This window comes from Canis lupus, chromosome 13, assembly GCF_011100685.1.
Source record: "Canis lupus familiaris isolate Mischka breed German Shepherd chromosome 13, alternate assembly UU_Cfam_GSD_1.0, whole genome shotgun sequence".
NCBI lineage: Eukaryota > Metazoa > Chordata > Mammalia > Carnivora > Canidae > Canis > Canis lupus.
This window is the reverse complement of record NC_049234.1, coordinates 61,325,001-61,352,352: the sequence shown is the minus strand read 5'-3', so window position 1 is coordinate 61,352,352 and position 27,352 is coordinate 61,325,001. Positions and strand designations below refer to the sequence as shown.

The 27,352-nt window shown below is 38.4% G+C and overlaps 1 long non-coding RNA gene and 1 pseudogene across 1 annotated transcript; one reads left to right on the top strand and one right to left on the bottom strand.

Annotated features, from left to right (window-relative positions):
* Nucleotides 1-9,929, top strand: part of LOC119874421 — a 71,832-nt pseudogene extending 61,903 nt beyond the window's left edge.
* Nucleotides 9,930-11,432: 1,503 nt separating this feature from the next.
* Nucleotides 11,433-26,915, bottom strand: LOC106559632. Its single transcript, XR_005369084.1, has 3 exons — nt 26,718-26,915; nt 21,622-21,684; nt 11,433-12,384 (listed from the first exon to the last, which is right to left on the bottom strand). It is a non-coding gene; the product is annotated as an uncharacterized LOC106559632 (long non-coding RNA).
* Between the last annotated feature and the right edge of the window lie 437 nt (nt 26,916-27,352).

Here is a 27,352-nt window from a genome sequence, read left to right as displayed (position 1 = left end):
TAATTATTATTTTCTAAAACTTGAATAGTATCCACATTGCTCCTGAGAGCTTACAAAGAAATACCACCATCACCGTCTCAGAAGGCTATCATCTCTTTCCAACAAAGACAACAGTTGCAGTGCCAGGAGATTTAGAGACATTATGGGTTGAAGAGATAAAAATAATAATAATAATTAACAATGGCACAGGAAGCTCCATCTGGAGCATCTGATAACACAGTAGGAGATGGATACAGATGGGAAAAGGTGGGTGGCACAGGGTAGAGCTTGTCCCAATCTCATGGGCATGGGACCCCAGACATACTCGATTAGGGGGAGTGGGGCTTGGTTCTTTCTACTCCTTGTAGATTCCAATAGAACTACTCAGGCCAGAGCCAGCGTGTTTTACCGGTGTCCGGGAAATCTGGGCTCTAGATCACAGTATTATTCTATCTGGGGTCATGACAAAGTCGATAATACATTTACCAGTGCTTGATAATCCTGGATTAATATAGCTTTTCATTCTCTAAAGTACAGATTCTTTCTTAGCTTTAACCTGATCAATTTGCATATACTTCCACATAGTAATTCCAGGCACGATGCTGAGCGTTCTGCCCTGATTGACAGTTAATCAGAACCTTCAGATGTCGGCAGGTGTCGAGATGAAAAAACATCATAAACCCAGTTACAGCACTAACAATGGCTTTTTAATAATCCGTCTAAGTCATGCAGTTCCCAACTCTCTCACGCCTTTAGGATGAGTAGCTGCTCCATCCCGGAGGACTGCTGAGCAAGGAGGACCTCTGCTGTTAAAAAAGAAGCAATGTCTACAGAGGGACAGGTACAGTGCCCTTCTGGAAAGGAAAACACAGAGGAGCTTCCACTAGGATGCTCACAAGGAACTCAGAATTTTTTTCTTTTTTTATCAGTTTGTTTTCCGTCCACAGAGATGCCAAACTAGCGGGAGATGGACAGACACACCCCCACCCTCCCATCTGCCATTGTTAGTGAATATGGTCTTTTGATGAATAAGAAAAGTAAGCGGTGGAGAAGATAAAATTATCTCATTTGGAGAGAGAATATGCTAATCACATCGGGACTCTAAATGAAGCCATTCTTTCCCTTTAGTGTCATAGTTTGAGATTTTAGTGTATACGCCTCACTTAATATTCATCCTGAGGACGATGTTCTCAGCCAGGATAGATGTATAAAGGGAAGAACTTTCTCCCAGTGTGTCACTGGGAAGAAAAAGGCTGTCATTATGACTGCCTTCACACATAGCCCCCCCCCAAAGAGGGTTTCATGAACTCCAAAGATATCTCCCCTTAACTTGATTTTTTTCCAAAAAAGGTACTGATTGTACAAATCTTCATAGGGTAACTATTATTTGCATAGGCTTGTGTTAGGTGCTGTAGGGATACAAAAGTATAAGAGGGAGCCTTTGCCTTTGAGAAGCTGTAAAGTATGATTTACATTGCATTAAAACAAATAATACAATAAAAGAGAAGCCTTACAGTGTGCTATCACTTAGCGCTAACAACATATTAAAACAGTAAATATAAGGAGCACCTGGGAGGCTCAGTTGGTTATGCATCCGACTCTTGATTTTGGCTCAGGTCATGATCTCAGGGTTGTGAGACTGACCCTGTGTCAGACCTGCACTCAATGCAGAGACTGCTTGGGATTCTCACTCTTTCTCCCCTTCTGCCCCATAGTCTCTCTCTCTCTCTCAAATAAATACATAAATCTTTTATTTTTTTAAAGATTTTATTTATTTATTCATGAGAGACACAGACAGAGAGAGGCAGAGACACAGGCAGAGGGAGAAGCAGGCTCCAAGCAGGAAGCCCGATGTGGGACTCGATCCCGGGACTCCAGGATCACACCCTGGGCCAAACGCAGGTGCCAAACCACTGAGACACTCAGGGATCCCACATAAATCTTTTAAAAATAGTATTATTCATTTAACAAAATTAGAGAACTCTGAAAACTGAAAACGTCAAGGGAAGCTTTAAAAAAACAGATCCTTGAAGATAGATAAGATTTGAGCTGGCCATAAAAAAAAGGAAATATTCCAAGTTGGAAGCTGAGGTAGGATTTACCTGGATAATGGCAGTGGGGTAGGAAAATAAAGGCTTGTTTTAGGGACTAGGAATAATTAATTCAGCCTAGCTCAAGAGATGGAGTCCTTTGGAGCCAAATTTTGAGGGTCATTAATGCCTAATTCAATGATACCCAGGTATTTGGAATTGTGCATCTTATTAGAAAAGATTTTTTAAATTTATTTATTAATGAGAGATACAAAGAGAGAGAGAGGGAGGCAGAGACACAGGCAGAGGGAGGAGCAGGCTCCATGCAGGGAGCCCGACGTGGGACTCCATCCCAGGTCTCCAGGATCAAGCCCTGGGCTGAAGGCGGCACTAAACCGCTGAGCAACTGGGTCTCAGCCCCATATAAAGATTTTTGAGCACACTCCCCAATATGTGTGTATGTATGTGTACATGAACATACATATGTATATCTATACACATATGTATAAGAAATCTATATTTTGTACTTTTATAACTATTTTAAATAATGAAATAATATTTTAATATTTTTATTCTTTGTTTTTTATAATATAAAATCCTTTATGTCATCTGTGAAAAAAATATTTTTAAAGAGCAATATGATTTAATACCCTTTTTGTTAATCTTTGTTTTTTTTTAAGACTTTATTTATTTATTCATAATAGAGAGAGAGAGAGGCAGAGACACAGGCAGAGGGAGAAGCAGGCTCCATGCCGGGAGCCCGACGCGGAACTCGATCCCGGGACTCCAGGATGGTGCCCTGGGCCAAAGGCAGGCGCCGAACCACTGAGCCACCCAGGGATCCCCCCTTTTTGTTAATCTTTGAATAACACTTTATGACATAGCAATTCAAAATCTGGCTCTACACATTTTATTTTGATAATTGACTTTAGTGGCTGACATAGATGTCAAAAGATATCCAGTGGATTTTTTCTTTACTCTTAAATAAAGAAGGAATTGCAAAAGAATTTATCATTAAGCTCAGCAACATTCTATATGTTGTTAAGTGTCAAATGCTTTAAATACAATTAAAATATTAGTAGCCACTTGACTTCATTTTTTGAAGTTAGAGACCATGATGCTCACAAAGCTTAAGTGCAGGACTGTGCACCTGCATGAGCTTTTCCCCCACAATGTATATATCTAAAAAGGTTGCAGAGATGAGGTAAAGGTAAGATATTTTGGCTGTAACTAAGACAATGTTCTTTTCCACACTGATTTTTCTATTATATGTCCTTTGTGCTAGAGGGAATATAGGTGGATGCAACCATTTTTGGGATCTGAATAAGGGGAAGTAGAATTGGGAATACATTTAGCTTGGGTTTAGTGGGACGTCTTTATGTGATTCTTAAGCTCTTCCATGTGTAGTTAGGTGGTCACTAGCCAACCCAGTAGAAGGTGCCTTCCAGGAATGTTCCTGCCCACTCTACTGACTCATATGTGGTTGTGATGTGACGTGCACAATCAGAGGTCATATAACAATATGAATCTCTTCTATGGCCAGTGTCACCCAGTGTCAAAAATATGTGGAAGTGAAGAGAAACAATGTGTGAAATTCTGGAACCAGAAGCTTATCTGTGAAAAATTCTTCCAGTCATCAGATATGTAACATTATAAGCAAACCATTGGGTTCTTATTAGAAATTCTTCTGTCACCATATTCATTTTTAAACAAATCATAGGTTTTTGTTTTCTCTTTATTGTATTCACATGAAACAGAATTTGTTATAATTCTTGTGTTTGTGAGGCACTGATTGTATAGCAATACTACAATCGGTATGTCTATGTGTGAAGTCACACAGTTTATGTCTGCCATCTATCAGAGTCTATTGCATGTATCTTGTCCTGATGAAATCTGGAAGGACCAGATAAAGTGGTTTTTATTGTTTTGCTATACAAAATAATAAACAATTATTTAGCAAAACAATTAAAGAACAGGTGTTCCTATAACTGAACTCCTACATATTTGTTTGTTTAATAGGCCAAAATATATAGCATAAGAATAATTTGATTATACAGTTATGTAGCTCACTGCAACATGAGGGCATTTTTTTAAAAAGCATTTGAATTTGCTCTGATCAGTTGGTATTATTGGTTCAGAGAGCATTTCAAGTTAGTCTTTCTTACGTGACAAAATATTAACCTCCCCAAAATCTTGCAGCCCAAACATTCACATGATAAAAGTTTCTCCAAATTTGACTACAGTCCTAAAAATCTGTGTAACACTATTAGTAGCAAATTATTGATAATAAAAACAAGTTTTGATCACTTATGCTAAAGTATGAGTACCCTTCTATTTTGTCTTTAGAAAATGCTACAAAGTAATTGTCTTACAAAAGGGTATTCAAAGAAGATGTAGCTAAAAAAATAGTAAGATGCTATTATAGAGGCATGTCAGCAGTTCATCCATAAAAACGCTGTTATTTTTCTGGATTTTATGTTGTTTGTGGTATTTTCTGCTTTTTAAGCTGAGTAATTTGTTGTGATTTCTTCTCATTCTAAATAAATGTTCACTTTCACTCTTGACTTTGCATTTACCATTTTGTGTTTTTTTCCTTAAAGAATCCTCCAAAACTAACTGAAGTTCAAGCTCCACAAAATTGGAATATGTCCTTTTTAGGTGCACAGTTTACACATCTTGCTAATTTAATGGCTTTGTACTATCACTAACTAAAATCTCAAATACAATAAACGCTTAAAGTGAAATGTATTGTTAAATATAAGGATATGAATTTTTGTTTCAAATTGTCATTTCAGTAATTTTGAATCTTTTCGATCAAATTGTTGTCAGATCTTATTAGCTGCACTATTTTTACTACATAATATGGCTTACAAAGCCATATTAAGAATTGAAGTAATAGCTTGACTTTCTTTTTTTTTTTTAAGATTTTATTTATTTATTCATGAGAGACACAGACAGAGAGAGAGAAACAGAGACACAGGCAGAGGGATAAGCAGGCTCCATGCAGGGAGCCTGACATGGGACTCGATTCCGGGTCTCTAGTAACAGGCCCTGGGCTGAAGGCGGCTCTAAACTGCTGAGCCACCCGGGCTGCCCCTTGACCTTTTTTTTGTTGTTCTCTTACACGTGCAGTTACCATTCTCTTCAATCTGCTTTCTTTCCTAAATCTTCTTAAGCCTCTTTCATATTCATGAAACCATACAATCAATAAATCATAACTAGATGCCTCTAAATAGAAAAACATCAAAATATGCTGGAAGTTAACCCAAAAAATAAGGGAACAACTGCTATACTCTACTTTGAAACTTAATTACTTCAAGATATCTCAGGTATCGTGAGTGGTGAGTGGTATGATCATGTGACATACAGTCTGAAAGGCAGTTTTTGTATCAATCGGTATATGAGAAACTTATTTTCTTTTTTACCTAAAAATATATATATTTCTTTATGTAGTTAGCACCACCTTCAGCCCAGGGTAATCCTGGAGACCCAGGATCGAGTCCCGCATCTGGCTGCTTGCATGGAGCCTGCTTCTCCCTCTGCCTCTCTCTCTCTCTGTGTTTCTCATGAATAAATAAATAAAATCTTTTTTTTTTAAATGATATTTGAGAAGGGTAGAGACACTAAAGTGATACTTTTGGAAAATTAGTTTATTGATGCTATCCAAGATGGATTGAACAGTGGAATTTGAAGGTAGAAAGATGAGTTAGGAGGCCAATGCAATAACCCAAAACTGAAAGGTTGTAATGAAAATTAGTGTGGAAATGAGAATAAAAAATAAGAAACAAAATCAACTGACCTGATAAAAGACAATGAACAGAATTTACTATGTACTCACTTTCCAGACAGGTTTTAAAGTTGTAGGTAGGCTTAGGACATTTGATGAACTGGTATGTGTCCTATGGTTACATCATATATCAAATTACCAGACTGTCTGTATGTCCTCTGGGAAAGCAGGGGGTTAAAATGCCACAACCACACAAATAAACATGCTAGTGAAATTAAAGCAGTGCATACAACATATGGGACTCAGCTGCCTAATTAAAATCTTAGTGAGCCAACAACGGCCTAAAACCATAAGAGCTCAGTGACTGCCAAAAGAAAGCAGCAAATTACACAGTCAGAGTAGAAACATCTCAAATTTGTCCCAATTGACACTATCAACCAAAAATTGGCAAAATTTTAAATACCACTTCAAAACGGCTCAGTCAAAAATATCCAAAAGTTATATCAAATTTTAGACCTAAATAATGATTTGACACAAAACATCTGGAACAGTATATAAGACCATTTACCATGAGAAATAATACCATCTCACACTACTTCAAAATGTCTATATTATTAAATACATATTTTGCATTTATTTTATTATTATTAATATTTTAGAGTATATACCCAGGGGTTAATTTAATAAATTTAATTTAAAAAATAATTAATTTAGTGCATACCCAGGGTTAAATATTAAATGAAATACCTCTAATAAAATCTTTGTCTTGCCCTACAACTACTCAGCCTCCCAATCCTTCTCTCTCTAATCATATTTAAATAATTTAATGACTATATAAAAATCTTTAGAAAAATATATTTTTGCCTTTAACATCTTTAGTCATAATATTTTTGCTTTACACTATGGGAAATGGAGATTTTTCTATTTTATACCACTTCCAACCTAGTTTCTCCCACTCTACACAATAGCCCCATATCCAGGGGTATGTTGGAGCCTACTTGTGCCAACTTGCAAAAGCTAATTGTTTTAGGAATTTTACAAGCCAATTAAGTGTTAAATATAGCCATTATTAAAAATTAAATTACATGAACTTATAACTAAATAAATTATATTAAAAGTAAAGATAATGAGGGGCGCCTGGGTGGCCCAGTTGGTTAAGCATCTGACTTGGTTTCAGCTCAGGTCCTGATCTCTTAGGTCATGAGATTGAGCCCGGAGTCAGCCTCTGTGCTTAGCAGGAGTCTGCTTGGATATTCTTTTCCTCTGCCTCTTCCCTAGCTCTCTCTCTTTTTTTCTCTCTCAAATAAATGAATAAATATTTTTTAAAAAGTAATGAACATCAAAATTTAAAGTTCCTAATTATGTTACTACATTTTACTATTATCTATGCTGTTGAAGTTACTTACATTTAATGTAACTGTATGGTAGAAATACTATACAATGCTATGCTACCACCTGTAGCTTCCCAACTCCGTGTTCAGTGGCACATTGATAGCTTGATATTGATGATGGTGGAAGCATTTCACTGTTGAAATCAGCAGATTACAAATCTGGGCTTTGATTTATTGGTTGGTTAATTGTCTAGACTTTAGACTCAGGAAAATAATGGAGACAAGCTTAATAATTTAGGTATAACTTAAAGTATATTACATATCTAGCCATTACATCGTGAACAGAACAAAAAATGAAGGAGTACTTTTCCGGTATTCATTTCAGCAAAGAAGTTGTTTGTGTCATTAGCAAATGAGTGCAGTTCTGACATATGTCTTCATTGTTTCATTTTTCTTACTTTTTTTTAAAGAGTTATTTTATTTATTTCAGAAACAGAGAGAGCACAAGCAGGAGGGGCAGAGGGAGAGTGAGAGGGAATCTCAAGCAGATTCCACACTCAGCACAGTCTGATGCAGGGTTTGATCTCACCGCCCTGAGATCATGACCTGAGCCAGACTCAAGAGTTGGATGCTTAGCGAGTGGACCACCCAGGTACCCCTCATTTTTCTTACTTGTTAAGATAAAAGAAAATTCAACATACATATCAGAAGTATATTTATTTGTCAGTCACAACCATAAGTTAGCTATGGTTCCAAGAATTCAGCAAAACTCAACAAAAGCACAATGTGAGAATCAATGACTTTATAGAACTTACTGTGAAGAGTCTTGTATATTTTGTTATTTGTAAATGGTGGGCTACATATATATCCTTTATACAAGTAAAAGTTATCATAAATTATGTATGTATGTAGATATATGTGTATTTTAGAGTAATTTGTTAAATGTTTACCAGCACACTATTGGTTGTATTTTAAATAAGTTTATAAATAATATTTGCATATAAATATTGTTCACTGAAGAAACAGACGTTTCTTTCTTGGATACATGTTTTTCCTGAAGTTTCAAATTGCCTTCTTTTTCCTTCTTGTAAAATCTTTATTGTAATTATTCTCCATTTTTATTTCTAAAAACTCCATCAGTAATATTACGCTGTGTCTTAGAGGTATGGGGAGAAATAACCTTCCGAGCCCTCTGGCATTTTACTGCAATTTGAATACATGCTAGGCCTCTGGCAAAAGAGTTACCCTGGGACGTGATGACTCCTTTAAATTTTATATCTTAAATCTTTAAGTTTCTTCTTTTGTTTTGCTAGAAAACTTCCTCAATAAATTTCTTAAAATAAATTTAAGAAATTCTCTCACAGTATGTGAGAGATAAATTTCTTGAATCCTTGGACATCTTAAAAATCTTTATTCTGTTAACAGTTTTATTGATAGTTGGTTAGGTATAGAATTCTAAGTTTGAAATAATTTTCTCTCAAATTTTAGAGTTATTCCTCTATTGCCTTCAAGCAATAGGTCGCCTTAAGAAATTCAGTGACACTTTGAGTACTTCCTCTTTGAAAGTAATCTAAATTTTCTTTTTGGAAATTTACCATATTTTCTCTTTTTCCCAAGCATATTGCAGTGCAATACCTATGTGCCTTAGTATGAGTCTTGCATTCATTTTGAAAAGCATTCAAAGTGCCCTTTTGACCTAGAAATCTGCTATACATCAGCTTTGATATTATATATTTGTTATATTCCTCCTTTCTGTTTAGTATTTCTTCCTAGAACAGCAATCAGTTGACTGCTCCTTTAAGCTGCTTCTCCCCCATTTTCTTTTACTTTTTGTTATACTGAGAGATTTTTGTCTAATTGATTTTTTTCAGCCATTACATCTTAATTTTTCAGGAGATCCTTCTTGTTCTCTTTTATCTTTTCATTTTATCCTGCTCTAGTTTTATGAAAGTAGCATCTTTCTTATGATACTTTCAGCGCCTTCGGGGTCATCTTACAAACCCCTAAGATTATGCGGGAGCCTGATACAGGCAACTCCAAAGGTTATGCCTTTATTAATTTTGCTTCACTTGACGCTTCGGATGCAGCTATTGAGGCCCTGAACGCGCAGGGTCTCCGAGGCCGCCCCATCCCCGTGTCCTGTGCCTTCAAGGCGCGGCAGCTGCCGACTTCCAGCGGCCCAGGACCCCTCTCCCAGGCTGACCGCCCTCACCAGCTGTTTGCAGATGCGCCCCCTCCACCTTCCGCCCCCAATCCTGTCGTATCATCGTTGGGGTCTGGGCTCCCTCCACCAGGCATGCCTCCTCCTGGGTCCTTCCCACCCCCAGTGCCGCCTCCTGGAGCCCTTCCACCTGGGATACCCCCAGCCATGCCCCCGCCACCTATGCCTCCTGGGGCTGGAGGACACGGTCCACCATCAGCAGGAACCCCAGGGGCAGACGTCCTGGATATGGACACTCGCAGCCTCGCCCATTCCCAGAGTGGGACGCCCCATCTAGGGATGTCTCAGTTGCAGTCGGCCCACCACGGCCCTCCTGGCCTAGGACACCCACATGCTGGGCCCCCAGGCTCGGGGGGGGGCAGCCACCACCCCGACCACCACCTGGAATGCCTCATCTGGCCCTCCTCTGATGCGCATGCCCGCTCCAGGGCCTCCTTTTGGATCTCCCATGGGTCACCCAGGTCCCATGCCTCCACATGGGATACTTGGACCTCCTCCACTAATGCCTCCTCGTGGATACACTGGGCCTCCATGACCCCCACCCTACGGCTGCCAGTGGGGGCCCCTGCCTCCACCCAGACCCACCCCCGGGGCCTCCAGTTCCCCCTCATGGCCCACTCCGAGGCCCTCTTCCTCAGTAATTTCTAATTCTCTCACCTCCTGTTCCGTCTTATCTTCCTAATATCTTTTCAATTCCTTGGGCCAATCAGATTTGCTGTAGCTCCCTAGAGCTAAGGCACTAAACCTTCTCAGGTTTTTTTTTTTTTTAGTGTAATTGTCACAGGAGGTTTTATTATTGTTTCTATGTTGGTCCTAAGTGTTTTGCAAATGCACAGAGAAAATAAAACTAAACTCCTTCTTTATAAATAAATAAATAAATAAATAAATAAATAAATAAATAAATAAAATTAATTTTGTTTTGTCTTCTGAAGTTCTCTGCAGTATTACTGTTCCTCCGTATTTACGTTGTCTATTTGTTTATTTCTGTCTCTTCTTTCACAAAGCAAACTTTCTACAACTTTTTGCTGTTCCTTGGTTTCTATTCATATTGACAAGTGGCACACACACATTTAAAAAATGGTTGGAAGTTCTGTATATAGTAACTGTTTTAACCAGTGGATTTCTCTTTGTGGTGGGTAGGCAAGGACATGTCCACAGGAAGAGGGAAACACTAAGGCCAGCATGTAGAGATCTAGAAAAGTTCAAGTTCTTTTTTTCTATTTTAAGATTATTTATTTATTTATTTATTTGAGAGAGAGCTCATACACAGAGGGAGAGGGAGAGAGAGAAGCAGACTCCCCGCTGAGCAGGGAGCCTGATACAGGGCTCGATCCCAGGACTCTGAAATCATGGTCTGAGTCAAAGGCAGATGCTTAACCAACTGGGCCACCCAGGAGCCCCAGAAAGTTCAATTTCTTCAGGAAAGAAAGTTCTAATGGGGGAGTATGAGGAGTCATTTGCTGCTGGTGTTAGGCAATCAGTCTTTTTAAAGGCCCTACTCCTTACCTTCACTCTCCTCTTTATTTAGCATCTCTGAACCTGAAGCCTTTACAAAATTCTGTGGGCACAAATCAAATTCCTATAATTCTATGTCCTCTTTTGAAAACACTCAATGGTAAATTTACCATTATACCACTTAGCAACAGCAATTATCTCTGTTCCATCTACTTGCTGATTCCAGAATTATGCTGAAATCTTTCTGATTTCCAACAATGGCAGAAGAGGTTACTTAGACCACCCTCCCAATGAAAACAACTAAAATTGCCAGGTCAAATATTTGTTCAGTCTTCTTTAAAGCATCAAAGAGGTTACAAGATATTAAGCAATCACCAGGCTAAAATTGAAAGGAAAGCAGAGACCAGAGAGAGAAGCCAGCACAGAAGCAGTATTGCCTTGATGGCATTTGACAACCCAGGGGAATAAAATAAAGGCCCAGGACATGAGATTCCAATAGGAGAAGTTCTCTTCAGTAAATTAAGGTTCCAAAGGACTACAACTTCCTAAAACAGGGGAGCACTATCACCTGGGTGGATCAAGGAACCTGGAGTCATGAACACAGTTAAGGTGATCCCAGGCTGGTATTCACTGCTGCCTCATAGAAGAAATGCAGAACTTCTCTACAGATAGCAAACAGGAAAAATAAAAAGAAATTCAGACTGAAAGAGCAGCACTGCAAAGAAAACAATAAATTTTAAAAATCATAAAAGCTTCCAGAGATAAGAAAGAAATTAACTAAAAATAAGTAACAGGCAGTTAGCTTCTCAACAGCAACATTGGAAGCCAGAAGATAGTGGAATTATATCTTTAACATGCTAAAAGAGAATATTTGCCAACAGGAATTCTACAACTAGTAATTGTTCAAGAATAAAAGCATAATAAAGATATTTTAAGAAAAGCAAAAACAGAGACACTTCGCCACACATAAATCTTCAGTAAAGGAAATTCTAAAGAGTATACTTCGAGCACAAGAAAAGTACTTCTAGATAGAATGCTCAAGAAGACAAAAGAAATAAAGAGCCAAATAAAGTGGTAAGTACATAGATAAATCTAAGAAGACATTTTTATAAAATAACAATAGTAATATCCTTTGGGTTAATGAACTCATACAATAATACCACCTGTCCAAACAAGAATGACATATTTGAGGTTAAAGTGTTCTAAGGGCCTTTATTGTCTAAGAAGACAATACAGGTATTGATTACTTTTAGACTTTGATTAATTAAATATTCATGTTGTAATTTCTAGGGAAACCACTAAAGGAATAGAAATAGAGCATACAATTTCCAAAAACAATTAAGGTAGAAATCAATAACAAAAAGACAACTAGAAAATATGTTTGGAAGGTAAGAAATAAACTTTGAATTTTGCATTATTGAAGAGGAAATCATAATGGAAATGAGAAATTATTTCGAACTACAATAGAGTTACTACATCAGAACTCTTCCATCTTGGAAAGGCTAGCAGTTCATCCTTAGAAAGGTAGATCCCTCTGCCACATTAGGAATGTGGGACTTCTCCCACTGGAGAATGGCACCCCATTCTCTTTGACACTGCAGACTGTGAGGAGTTTTTATTACTTTCAGTTTAGAGAAGTCTCTAGAAGAAAAAAAGATGAACACATGTTTCAATCAGCCAGTTGTAGCAAAATTCCATTAAAACAGCTATAAGAACACAATCTGATGCACTATTTCTCCCTTTTTTCCTTTCTTTAGGCTTTTCCATTTTTACCATTTAAATAAACAAACAATCCCTACCCAGTTTTTTTTTCTTTTCAAACACAAGACAGATTCATTTCCAAGCCATCTATATTGCTCAGAATTTTTGCTATTTTGAAAGACCTTCTAAGTACAAAAGTTCACTTCTTTTCATTATAGGATTTCATTTATACTTAAAATATTTTTATAAGCACCCTTAAATGCACTTTTAAAAAATTCTTCCTCCATTAACCCAGGTAATAAAAAGAGTTTTCTTACAGTGAGAACCAGCTGGTATCTACCTTCTGATTTATTTTTTCCTCTTTTACCCAACTGAAGTGAAACAGTATTGTGGGTTAGAGAACAGATGCACAGAAAATAATTATAAAATTCTCAAGTATTAAGCATTGGGGGGGTGGGGGGGGATGGAGAGTGTATGGATATGTGTGTTGATCAATTTTGTGTGAAAGGTAAGAAATTTTGAGCCAGGTATGTTTTTTGAAACAGAAAATTAGTTTCACAATAACAAAAGCAGACAAAAACAATCTTCAACTGAACGTAGTCTCAAACATGTTAACAAACCACATAAACTGGGGGAGTACATTTTACTGTATGTGAATGAGTTAATCTGCATACCAAATAAAGTGCTTTTTTGGTTTATTAACAGAGCATGGGTTAAGTACTTTTCAAGTGTAGAAAGTTATTATCCACAATAAGAAAATAATATTTCATTCATATCTTTAAAAATGTTTCTGTGAGAATTTTAATTCCCAGAAACAACCTACCAAATAATAACTTGTAGAATTAAATTAAATATTTGTGTTATCTATTAAAAATAAATAAGTAAAATTAAATAAATAAATAATGTCTAAGAGTTTGCTCACCTTATATAATAGCACTATATTTGCAGTAAACATACAGTTCACTGGATTTTCATTTGCCTGAAAATACATCTGTATTAACAAAACAATTTGTGGTAGTAAAAAATGTAACTGTTTATATATACATATATATAATCACTACCCTCCAAACCTCATTCTGGAAAAATGTAATAGGAGATTAGGAGCCAATTGTGTATAATGAAGAACATGAAGTAAAATTCTGCATCAACAAATTCCATGTCAGCAGATTGGTTCCCAGCATGTCTCACTGTGCGTATCCCTACCCTATCCTAGTAACCAAGATCAGCCCTTTTATATTTTGATTTTTTTATGAAACATATGGCTCCAGTCTGCTACTAAGTATACCTATTAATTATTTTGTTTATAGAAATATATCATCCAAAAAAATGATTTATAAGTGTTATTAGGACATGTATTTTTAATCATATACTGAAATGTCTAACAGGCTTAATCTTTCAGGAGTGATACTGGGTCCTGTTAGATGCCAGTGCAACAATTCACTTTTGTACAAAGTACACCTGTGGACCACTAACCAGTAAACCTTACTCTGAAAGTCAGGAGATGCTGTTGTTACCATTTGTAAGCATCTGTAGAATCCAGTGGTTCTCTACTAATGTACAAATTCACTGCAATTAGAGATATAAAAGGAACAGAGTCCAACTGAAAGTGTAAACGGAAGCTGGGCAGAATCTAATTTAATTATCAGGGTTGGAATTATTCTAAGACTCCGCCTGCCATAAGGAAAGTGCCCTGGGATCTTTAACGACCACAAGTGGTCAGGATTCCAGTTTTACAGCTCATCCAATTAATTGCCAAGCACATCTTCTGCTATACTATTAAGTGACAGGGCTGGGGAATCTATTCTGCTAATTAAGAACTTGGGGCTTCATATTAGTTTCCCAGAGGATTTTCAGGGTATGTGGGTATGTGTGTACATGGCCTCGTAAACATGCACTTAATAGATACTTCTACTATGAATAGTGAACAAGAGAGACTTCGGCCATTTCTTCTCCACTCAATTAGGGTTAGACAACCTCTACAGTACAAGTCAGACTAATGTTGAGAAATGCTGGACTATTGGGCAGTTTTCAAGGGCCATTCCTACTCAGTCTCTTCATTATGGCCAAATGTAAAATATACAAATGGCTTTGCACAGTCCCATTTGCCCTCTGGAGGAATTCACCCTTGCTCTTTGTAGTGGATCTTATTTCAGGACCTTAATATACTCTTCAGGACGAAACTTGGGTGTAAAGATCCTCATTTTCTCATATTCTTACATTAAAATGTGACTCTAGCTTCCTCAATTTCCCTCTCTTTAAAAGAAGCAAAATGATACCTGCCATCTCATTAAGTGAAGCCTGAGAAATGACCATTAAATATTTTTCCCAAAGTGAAAAATAGGAAAGCCTTTTCAAATAGCCTAGATTACTGGTTCCCAGACCAGTTGCATTTGAGCCACTTTGCAGTTTATTAAAAATAGAAATCCCCCGGTCCCACTCCAGAGCTACTGAATCAGAATGACCAAGAATGGGAGCCAGGTATTTGAATTCTCAACAAGCCTACAAGATCAGTCTGCTTGTTTGAAAACCACTGGACTCTGACTTCCCTTGAAGGCAAAATAACAAAGGTCCTTTGTGCAATTCTGAAAAGAAAACCTGTCCATATATCACACACAGGATATGCAATATCTTTCTCCTTTTTCTGTGCTTATTTTCTTTGGTGTCCCTTGCTTTGCTTCTATTTTAAATCCCATCATCTCAGTTATCAAGCTTAATTTCTTTCTTTCCAGGAAGCATTGTATAAAATTACTTTGGGATCTTATTAAAATCGATGCTAATTAACCTGACCATATTTATCTTCACACTCAGATAATATGAGTAATCCATGAAAGACATTGAACTTTAGACACGAGGGAAGTTAAAATGCCTGTGACGCAAATAGAGGCATTAGAAAAAGATTATTGGACAATTTAAAACTAGCTGAATGTTACTTTTTCCTTTACTGTAGCTGATGTTCCAACATAATCATTTGTTTTTAATTAGTGGGAAAGGAGATGTTTGAAGACATTGCAGAAATCTGGTACCATAGCAGCCAGAGTAAAACGAAGATGGCTAAAACTTTCCACTGCAATTGGGATTTTATCTATAAAATGAGATGGTTGCAGCGCAGGATCTCTTAACTCTCCTCTCACTCCAAACCACCAGCCGTCCATGACTGTGCAATATCCTTGAACAGAGCCCTCAGAAATTCAGCAAGAACATGAACATGTAAAATTAGCAAAGTCATCTGTTACTTGTAGAACCGGAAGTGTGCAATGACTTTAATAAAGCAGTCCAGGAATATTTGTAGGTCAAATAGGGTGACTAATTGCCCAGGTTTGCTCAGCACTAAGGGGTTTACCAGGACACAGTACTTCAGATTTAAAACCTGGACAGTTGTAGCCAAACCCTGACAGTTGGTCATCCTAAGGCCAGAGGTTGAGTTTATGAGACCTAAATGAAAATTTTTTACCTTATAAGTGTAATTAGACTTTTGACACACTGAGAAGTGAAGCTGGAGCTCCCCAGATTTTGGGCATGTGGCTGGAATGTGACAAGTTACTTCTAATTTTCTGAGGTATCCCAACAATAATTAGAATAAAAAATAGTATATGAACAAAAAAATGAGCTTTATTGGAGCCTAAGGCAAAAGGTATAATCTAAATAATAAGCATCAGAGCACTTGAGAAGGAATGTACATAAACATCTTTATTAGGGAGGGATCTGGGGATTGTATTGTACATAGCACTGATTTGTGCATAGTACTTCAAACTAAAGAACTTGTCAAGAAACAAATTATTTTAAAAAACAGAGTAGTGCCAAAAAAATAAGAGCCTCGTGCCTCCCAAATAATTAGTTTGTGTTTGTGTTTTCATTTTAAAGCTACAAACAAAACAGAAATGGACTTCTCTTTCTCAGAGGTCAACACGGACAGACAATCTTAGCAATTCTACTTAGTTATCGGGCACCCCAGCCTACATTTCTGACCCTCAGATATGCCTGCTCCAGGGATTTAGGTAAGAACAAGGATCCATCCAGAGAACTTAGAAAGACGACTTCATTAAAGTAAGGAATTATCTCCCTTCCCTCTAAAGTTAACATAAAAGATACCTTGAGGTTAAAAATGTAGAGATGAGGAAAGAGGATCCTGGGAAGATGCTATAAAGAGGCTGTAAAGAGCATCAGGAATCTGTCTCCCCACCCAGGAAACAATCACACTGGCAGAATTTGTCTGCTGTAACTATTTGGGAACTCGGAGACTATTAAAGGCTTGTAACTTCCAGGGGAAGGCTTGGACTATAACGTCGTGTTTACTATCGCAGGAAATGAGACACAGGAAAACTATAGACATATAGAAAACAAATAGCAAAATGACAGAAGTCCCTCCTTACCAGTAATTACTTTAAATGTAAATAGACTATACTCTCCAACCAAAAGACAGAGATTCCAAAATGGAAAACACACACACACACACACACACACACACACAGTTCAACTACATGTTGTCTACAAGAAATTCATTTCAGATCCAAAGATACTAACAGGTTGAAAGTAAAAGGATGGAAAAAGACATTTGATGCAGACAAGAGAGCAGGAGTGACTATACTACATCAGACAAAATAGAATTTAAGTTTAAAAAGGGTTTTATTGGATATATAGTTTTAATTTTGCAAGATGAAAAGAATTCTCCAGATGGATGGTGGCATGTTTACACAACACTATGAGGTACTTAATATAACTGAACTATACGCTTAAAATGGTTAGGATGGTAAAGTTTGTGCTATATCCATTTTACCACAATAAAAACATTTTTAAACAACAAAACATATGTTTATGGTTTACACAATCTCCGTTCAGAAAAAGACTTAGCTTCTTAGGAGGTGGTGATTAGGCTTGCAGAGATAAGATAACCTCTATTTTGATTTATTAAAACAAGGTAGAGAAAATACCTGGTTTTTAGGGACCAATACCTGGTCCCTAAATCCAAATGGATTCATTTCAACCCATTTTTTTACTGACTTCTCTGCCACATTTAACACTATTTTTTTTTAAGATTTTATTTATTTAATCATGAGAGACACAGAGAGAGAGAGAGAGAGAGAGAGAGAGAGAGAGAGAGAGAGAGGCAGAGACACAGGCAGAGGGAGAAGCAGGCTCCATGCAGGGAGCCGGAGGCAGGACTCGATCCCAGGTCTCCAGGATCACACCCTGGGCTGAAGGCGGCGCTAAACCGCTGAGCCACCCAGGCTGCCCAACACAATTTATTACTCCCTCTTTTTAGATGAACAAAATATCAAACTTCTAAATATAAAAGATTTCTAAATCTAATATTGTAATGTGTCCTGAGGAGGCATATTGAAGCCTGAAGCAACAGGAAATTCAGTAATCCTGATCTTGTCTTTTTTTTTTTAACAGAGTTATTTAAAGATTTTACTTATTTATTTGAGGGAGAGAGAGAGAGAGAGAGAGAGCATGAGTGAGAGGAGAAGGGCAGAGGGAGAGGGAGAAGCAGGCTCCCCACTGAGCAGGGAGCCCAGCAATGTGGGGCTGTATCCCAGGACCCCAAAGTGGCCCAAGCTGAAGGCAGACGCTTCACTGACTAAGCCATCCAGGTGGCTAATCTGGCCACTTAACCTAATCTAGCCTCTGATTTTGTCTTTATTTAGAAGTTTGATAAAAAAAAAAAAAAAAAAAAAAAAAAGAAGTTTGATGTTTTGCTTATCACCAATTTTTGCTTTAACTTAGGTTTTTTTTTTAATATTGTGTTAAAATATTATTTACCTTAATTAGACTTTTTTTGGCACTCTCTTACATTTTGTGACCTGAGGCAAGTCCCAGCCCTGAAAGGACTCTCTTTGTGTCATCTCTTTGGTATCACCATTTGCTAGCTTTCCTCCTCTCCTTCTGGCTTCTCAATCTTCTTTGCTTCTTTGTTCTTCTTTTGTTAACTAAATGTCGAAGTTCTTTAGGGCTCTTTTTAACTCTTTTCCCCTTTCTCTACACATACCACTTGGGTTATCTCAGCTACTTCCATATTCTATTGAGTCTCAAACTGTTTCCAGCCACCCTACATAGATCATTTAAACCTACTCTAGCCTCCAATTCTCTGCCTTTGTGGTCAATTTCTGTTCCCACGACACATTCTGGAATCATACTTCCCACTTCCAATAAAGTACTTTCTCCTGCCAAAGTTGAACCTCTGTACCCAACAAAACCTTTTCCCCACCTCTATCATTCCTGCCTCATACCCTAGAGTACGGGTAGGGAGAGAAAGAAATAGACACCCTTCAGGCCCTCCATCTTACCTTCCCTCCACTTTAGCCTCCAGTTGCTCAACTATGCCAAATTATTTCTCAATTTCACAATTTCATATACCTCTCCATCTGGCATATTTCCTTACTTTACTAGCAAACTCCCACTTATCTTTCAAGTTTCAGCCTACATATCCCTTCCAGGGAGACCTTTTCTGATCTCTAAATTATATTAGGTTCTCCTGCTATGTGTACCTATAGGATTTTGTACCTTCTCTTTCATATCCCTCATTATACATTGTTATAACTATCTGTTCCATTTTCTATCTTCCCCACTAGTCCACAGGGTCCATGAGAGCAGAAGCCATATACATCTTATTCATTATATACATCCAGTTCTAACACAGTGCCCAGGATTTATCAGTCACTCAATAAGTAATTATGTAAGGGAAGGAGGCCAGTCAGCGAGAATCAAACATCATCCAAATAGAACCTGTGCAATCAATAAGCAACTAAGCCAAGAGCAAAAGGCAGCAGATGCAGAGGTCACAAAGTCCAGCCACTATTAGGAAGCAGATAAATAAACTCCCACTTTTTTTCTTATCTTGGACACATATTTTTTTCTAAATAACCTGTACTCCTTGCTCTAATGCTGTCTGTATAATAGGCAGAGCACAGTCCAATTGTTGGCTTGATTGTCCTGTGGCCTCTGAAATCTTGGCAGACCTCTGCAGGGCCATCTGGCCTTTAGCATTCCTCCTGAAACTCATTTCTGCTCTTCTGTGATCAAATGCTCTGCCCATTGATCTTTCCCAGGATATAGAGGTTTTGCTTCCGTCTGCTGGCTATTGCATCTCATCAAGAGTAGTGCAGGATGGCTTCACACAGCAGTAGGAAAGAAATTCAAGTTTTCCAGATCCCAAAAGCTCACTGTGAAGTTTGAAACCCTTTCCTAACATAGTTAGATTCATAAGGCTCTTCTGAAAATATTACACTGATCCAACAGAAAGCCATATTATACAGTATATAAGACTAACATATGGTCTTACTGGTCAACAATTTGAAATAAGTCCAGTTCCACAGGTTACAAAAACAAAGAAAACCCAAAAAACCTTCAATTGCCTAAGTTTTAGCCTGTCCATTGAAAACTGATAGAACATACGTAAAATGTAAGTCAAGACTTTCAAGCTAGAAAACGTAGGACTTGGCCCTGGTGACTTCATTGAAGACTGCAGGAGAAGAAAGAGACATTTCTTCTCCTGAAAGAATGAAGACTGTCACATGAGCTGAACATATGCACAAAAATCCAGTTTCTTGTAATCCAAAAAAAAGTGTAAAAAACACCCCTAGAGGGATCCCTGGGTGGCGCAGCGGTTTGGCACCTGCCTTTGGCCCAGGGCGTGATTCTGGAGACCCAGGATCGAATCCCATGTCGGGCTCCCGGTGCATGGAGCCTGCTTCTCCCTCTGCCTATGTCTCTGCCTCTCTCTCTCTCTCTCTGTGACTATCATAAATAAATAAAAATTTAAAAAAAAAAATTTGTTTAAAAAAAAAAAAAAACACCCCTAGAAAATAGAGAACTTCATTAACCTCACTGTGTGTGGTTAATATTCCCTATTAACATGTGGAGGATCTGTCAGAAAACACTCAGAGCTTCCCAGACCACATATCCTTATATGTACTAAAGGCTGAGACTTACACAGTAATAAAACGTACTAACAGATTAGCATCATCTATGAAAATATTGGAGCCTTAAATATCATAAAGTAGTAAAGCTGAATATAAATTCTCTTAAAAGTGTTTTTTTTTCTGTATCACTACAAGCACAAGACCTATTTATCATGTAATGCCAAAAATAGACACACACTGCCTAGTGTTTGGAGAAAGATCCTGTATGTGCCACTCTACACTGCAAAATCTCTTTACAATAAATGTGGCAACTTTTCCAATCCATTTTTCCTGGGATCTCTCCCTCTGAGCATCAATACGTGAGCCATGGATGCTTAGATGAAGAGAGGAGATGATACTCTGATAACAAGACCTGAGTCTCTGACTGCCTCCCAAATTGCAAAGGATAAAACTCCCTTGCACAAGGGCCACAACACTTTATTACTGTTTCCCACTCTTGGTTTTTCTTACAATGCCATATCTTCATATTTTTCTTCCAATTAGAAATTCATAAGGGAAATATGTGTACTGAAAGGTATAATGAGGGACATACTTTAGATCTTTCCCCCAAGAGGACAGAGTTATTAGCCCCCAAGGTTTTTTTTTGTTTTGTTTTATTTTTAAACAGTCTGGTTGATGTTTTGGTGCCAACACCAACTGCTGGTTAAATCATCTAATCAGCCAGGATGAGGCCTTTGTTCTCTTGCTTTTGTGACTTCATTTTTTTGAACATTTAAAGTTGCCAACAATTCCAAATGCTGCCTTATTACTTCTCTCTGATTTGTTTCCACGCAAAGATAAAAACTATTGTATCTACATCAAATTATAATGGGATGCATAAATGACTCACTGTTGTAAGATCTACAAATAATAGATATCTCCCTATAATGGTTTGAAAAGGAAATTTTTTATATCAAGCCACAAAGGGAAAAATGCGTCTCCACATTCTTACCTATATTCATCATCAACAACAATAGCAATGATTTATTGACAATCAACCAGTACCACAAGAGGAGCTCTGGGAATTTAAATTAGTAAAGGTAGATCTATGCAGTTAATCAATTCAGAACAAGGTCAGACATTTGCTTACAGACACAAAAAAGGCTTTTCTGTCTCTAACCACGACCCTGAAATAAAGACCTGAGCTGAGATCAAGAGTCAGATGATTCACTAACTGAGCTCTCGGGGTACCTCTAATTTTTTTTTTTTTTTTAAGTAAAGATAGGACAGAGGTTAAAATGCAAAGCTGTTTTTTTCCATATATGACTTTCTGACTTACAACAGGTCAAGCATCGGTGTTCAGGTTTACAGCCAGAGGCGGTTATGAAACAGGTATGGGTATCTGTAAGAAGAAAAAAATAACAATTATTTGATGAATCTCAAAGTTTTTCATTGAGAGTATAATAACTCATGATACCTAAATTAATATAAGAATTTCTTCATTTCTTCTCTTCTTGGCCCTCTTTTAGGTTCTGTTCTTGGCATCCTATTCTTAGACTTTTGCATTCTTATTGCTGTGGTAATGCAATGTGCAAATTTCCATTAGTTGGAAAAATATTGAAAATCACTTATTTCTTCCTTTAAAATATATAGGAAATATGTCTAAGCAAGACTCTACAGGAACTTCTACAAAGCTACCTACTCCTAACCTCTTACTGAGATTTGAAACATATAAATACTCATTTTAGATGTTAATATTCATTTTAGATGTCAATTAAAAGGAAAAAGTCCCTATAAGAAAATGGAGGAAAAAAATAATGCTATTGAAATATATAAAAATAAAAATGTATTAGATTTTATCAATCATAAGAACTTGAATTTTCTAAGAAAAAAAAAATCATGCTTAAAATGAAGTATAGAAACTGTAGCCAGTGGGTGCCTGGGCGGCTGAGTCAGCTGGGCATCAGGCTCTTGGTTCCATCTCAGGTCATGGTCTCAGGGTCCTGGATAGAGCCCCATAGTGGGCTCCACACTCAGCGGGGAGTCGGCTTGAGGATTTTCTCTCTCTCCCTCTGCCCCTTCCCCTGATCTCTCTCTTTCTTTCCCTCTCTCTTTCAAATAAATAAATAAATCTAAAAAAAAAAAAGTGGTGGCCAGATTATCTTTATTTAACAGACTGCTCAATCCTGTGTATATGTTTATATTACCTTACGTCCCTTAATGAAAATCATCTCTATATTGCCTTCCTAAGTAATTGCACATATAGTCCCCAAAGATTTAACAATTATACAAATGAAGTAAAAGAATTTCATGTTATCTTAGTTGTTATTACAGACATTATTATTCATAATGCATGAAGTTTTCAAACACAGGTATAAGACTAGTTATTAGGAGCTAGTAACATAACAGGCTGTAAACATGTATGTAAGCTTACATATGAAAAGATCATTTTAGATTATATTTAGTATACTGGAATTATTGAAGTTACTTTATAGAATATATTTCAACACAGTATTTGCATCCCTTTATAGATAATGCTCTTAGAAGATGTTAGGAGAGGGGCACTTGGGTTGCTCAGTCGGTTAAGCACCTGACTCTTGATTTCGGCTCAGGTCATAATCTCAAGAGTTGTGAGATCAAGGTCTTCATCAGGTTCCAAGCTGCGCATGGAGCCTGCTCAAGATTCTCTTTTTTCCTCTCCCTCTGCCCCTCTCCCCCACATTTTCCACCTACCCTCTGTCTCAAAAAAAAGACGTTAGGATACTGAACAATTCCCTTGAATTTATACAGAATTCTCAACACATCCAAAAGTCTATTTTGCCTTTGAAGCACAGTTGAGGAATCTTCCATATAAGCTTAAGATTATAAGAGCTTTTCTTTTCTTTTTTAAATTTATGATAGTCACACACACAGAGAGGGGGGGGGGGCAGAGACATAGGCAGAGGGAGAAGCAGGCTCCATGCACCGGGAGCCCGACGTGGGATTCGATCCCGGGTCTCCAGGATCGCGCCCTGGGCCAAAGGCAGGCGCCAAACCGCTGCGCCACCCAGGGATCCCCTATAAGAGCTTTGCAATTACATCCTCTGCATCCCTCCCTGAACACACAAATAGGCAGCTCTAGCCAAGAAGCAGAGTAATTATCTATAGGCCCCACTAACAAAATAAAGGTATCTACCTTCGAATAATCTAATAACTGTCACTCATATTGAAGATGAACAGAATACTCACCCTATGCCAAGCACTCACTATAAGTCTTATGTGAATTATTTCATTTAATACCCAAAACAACTCCATAAGCTACCCATAATTTGAGGGTCAGTTTTTAGAGTTTAGAAAGAATTGCCAAAATCACACTTGCTCCCACTACAGTTACAGCATCTGTACCAATCTCATATAAGGCCTTAAAGCATCTTTATTTCTTTTTTTTTTTTTTTTAATTTTAAGTAACCTCTATACCCAATGTGGGGCTCAAACTCACAACCCCAAGCTCAAGAGTCTCATGCTTTACTGACTGAGCCAGCTAGGCATTCCCCTTGGAGCATCTTTAAGTCATCATTTCAGAACTTATAACTATGTACTCCTTTCTTGTCCATAAATTGCCGTGTCTTTCAATTCAGGTATCAATTTACTTATTCCAACACTGGAGCCAAGTAAGGTAAGAAGGGTTCTAGAATCTAAGCCAATAATCAGAATCATTGGGACACCTGGGTGGCTCAGCGGTTGAGCGCCCGCCTTCAGCTCAAGGCGTGACCCTGGAGTCCCAGGATCAAGTCCCACATCCGGTTCCCTGCATGGAGCCTGCTTCTCCCTCTGCCCGCGTCTCTGCCTCTCTCTGTGTGTCTCTCATGAATAAATAAATAAAATCTTTTTTAAAAATAATCAGAATCATAAGAAATAATGAAACATTTTGGAGGTAATAAGGCAAAAGTTGGAAGAATAGAAAATAAGGGAGCTTCTTCTTCAAAGTAGCCATATGGCCTATCAACTGAGAGACGTATATATCCAGTTGTGGTATATTCTCAAAGATAATCACTATAATAGAAAAACAAATGAATTGCATCCAATGTATCAACATGGAAAAAAAACCTGAAAAATCTAGTTTGACAGAAAATATCAAGTTGGATTATGTTATTTACTGAATAATAGCATACATTTAAGTTTTAAGCCCATAAAATAATACTATGTATTGATATGGATATACACATAAAAACAAAATGCATAAAATACTGATGGGAAGGAAAAGTCTATGTCAGGAATGCTTACTTCTGGGGTATTTAGGGAGTTATGGGCTGGGGAGAAGTATGTACAGGACCTTGACTATTTCTGTAACATTGTATTTGTTTTAAAATATCTGAAGCAAAGATGGCAAAATGTTCACACTAGTTAAATGTAGGAGACGGCTACATGGTATTGTGTTCATTTCTACACATTTCTGAATGTTCGAAATAGTTATTTCAGCATAATTTTCTGAATGTTTGAAATAGTTTATCATTTTTTTTAAAAAAAGGAAGATGAGAGAATACAGTGTCTTATCGGTGGGGGAGCTATATATAAATAAATATTCGAAACTTGAACTATAACTGGTTGCAAATGCACAGCCTTGGCTGGGCTGGAGATGAGACTCAGATACACCCAAGTTAGAGAGAATAAGAGGATACCCACCACCCTTTATCCTTCTTACAGACACAATCTATTGGCATAAACTAGATTACCTGAGACCTGGATCCCCTTGGAAAAATAATTAAATCAAATCCACAATTAGGTTTTATATGTATACAATTATGTCTGATTAACTTAGGGAACCTCACATAAAGTAAGATATAATGAGAGATAACAGAAAATTTACCAAAGGGAGGAGGGTGTCTGCTGCAGTAAATTCAGCAATAGGACCTCAGGTTTGGAGGACAGTAGATTGAAGAGCTGAGAGCAGAACCGAGGGGGACCCAGGCATTCCAGCAGCATGTTTGAGCCCTGCACGTATGAATTAACAGCTGGCTCACAACTTAGGAACTTTGTGGCACAAGACTTCCCATCATTCCCAAAACTGACGGAAGAAACACTTTAGTTTTCATTTTCAAGAACAGAATTGGCCAAGATATTAGCAGGGATCCCAAATGAGAAGGTGTTGGTGGCAGCAAGGTCCCAGCTTACCAGGCTCAAAAGGCAGCTGCAACATCAGAGTTCCAACCAGATTAGTTCCAGGTGGAAGTTCTGGCTGTAGCAGAAGCAATGCAGGTGAGCTCAGAAGAAAGCGCTGTCTATCTAACCATTGTGCTTTAACACTAACCAAGCCCGTTCTAGAACCCCTTGTCTTCACTGTAATGTACAGCAAGGAGGTATTCTTTTCCTCACTTTGCAGAAGCTCCCCTGGCTCAGGTGCCTGAGATAAGAGCCACAGCAAGGCGGCGATGGCAGCGCTGGGCTGTGCTGGCACCAACCTTTCACTGGGATCTGCAGCTAGACTGCAGTGCAACAGCAGACTTCCAGTTTTGGCAGCTGTGGCAACCCAGCTTGGGAAGCCCCGGGTGTGAGCTCTCGCCTGGGCTCTGCATGAACAAATGAAAAGCGTCTTGTGGGGGAATTTCCACAAGCACATGGAAGAGGAGAATTGCACAGGAACCCTAATGGGGGGGGGGGGCGCAGAGCAATCCAGTTGTGAACGCCCCTGTGCTCCCAGGGTGGGAAACGCTGCGATGTCCAAGTCCCCGTAACTGGCTGCTGCAGAACACAGCATGTTTGTGAAAGACTTTGTGCTTCAGAGGGGGATAAAAGAAAACATAATAAAATAAAACACAAGTTTGAATTAGATCATTCTGCCCAATGTTTTTACATCCCTCTAAGATATGGAATCTTCTAAGAGGATTTTTGGTTAAGAAAAGGAATGGGAAGGGGGAAGGGAAAGAGGAAGAAACTGCAAATGACCAAATATATCCACTTATGAATATGTCATCGTGACGATCTCTTCAGTTACACAGTGAGAAGCAGGTCATATTGGAGACTGTTTTAAGTGGAACTCTGTGTAAAAGCTAGAATTTAGTTTGAAGCTTGAGGTGAAAGACAAGACGTGGCAGCATTCCTGCAGCAGGACAACTAAGTATATTAAATCCAGGTGAAATGAGAAGGAGCTAAGCAATAACAGTAATCACAGGGACAGCCTCAAATCTAAAACGCCCCCAATTCACCCCCAAACACTTATAAGCCCATAGCTCCAGCAATGCGCAGTGTATAAAGCATTTGAATATATAAAGTAAGAAACAATAAAGTGAGAAAGAGGGGTGGTGGAAACCCCTGAGCCAATTCCGATGTGATGTTGAGAAATGTCCAGCAACACGCGGGCCACCCAGAAGGGGAAGGCGGTCGTCCTCTCACGCGCGCCCCGTGTTGGGAAGCATTTTAGCCAGTTGGCTTGTTGAAAGTGTAAGTGTGCTTACTTACCCAGCCTTTTGCCCATATCAGGAACCATGCTGTCCTCCCTGAGAGTTCCCCCTCTGGCTAAAGGGTCCCATCTGTTGAGGACTGAGAGAGCAGCAGAGAGAATGCACACTGCCCCCAGCGGGCCCAGCCTCCCGAAAAGGGCATATGGGACACACGTGGGCTGTCTCTACCTTCCTGAGTCTTGCACAGGTATAAACACACAAGCGTCACAGCAAAGGATCACATGGGGACCAGGAGAGACGCAAGCATGCTGCAGTCCTGCTGTCAAGGTAACAACTACCTTCGATTCCTGGCAACAGGATCCTTCCGGACCTGCTGTCAGAGAAACTAAGGGATTAGCCAGACTTCTCCCACTGGGAAGGTCACTGCCATCCAGAGGGCCAATCAATATATTAATCCCCCCAGAGAAGGCTGATGTTGGCATCACATAGGAAGGAGAGCTGATCATTAGCATTTATATGTTGTGGGGGACACAGCCCCACAGTCCTCACACTTCCCACCTTCTTACTGATTCCAGTGAAGACTTAGAGAGTGTCCGCAGAGGAGTGTATCTCCAGATAATGCCATATGATGACTTGTTGGCAGCCTTACCTCTGTGGAATATGATCCACATGCAAATCACATAATCCTTTTGG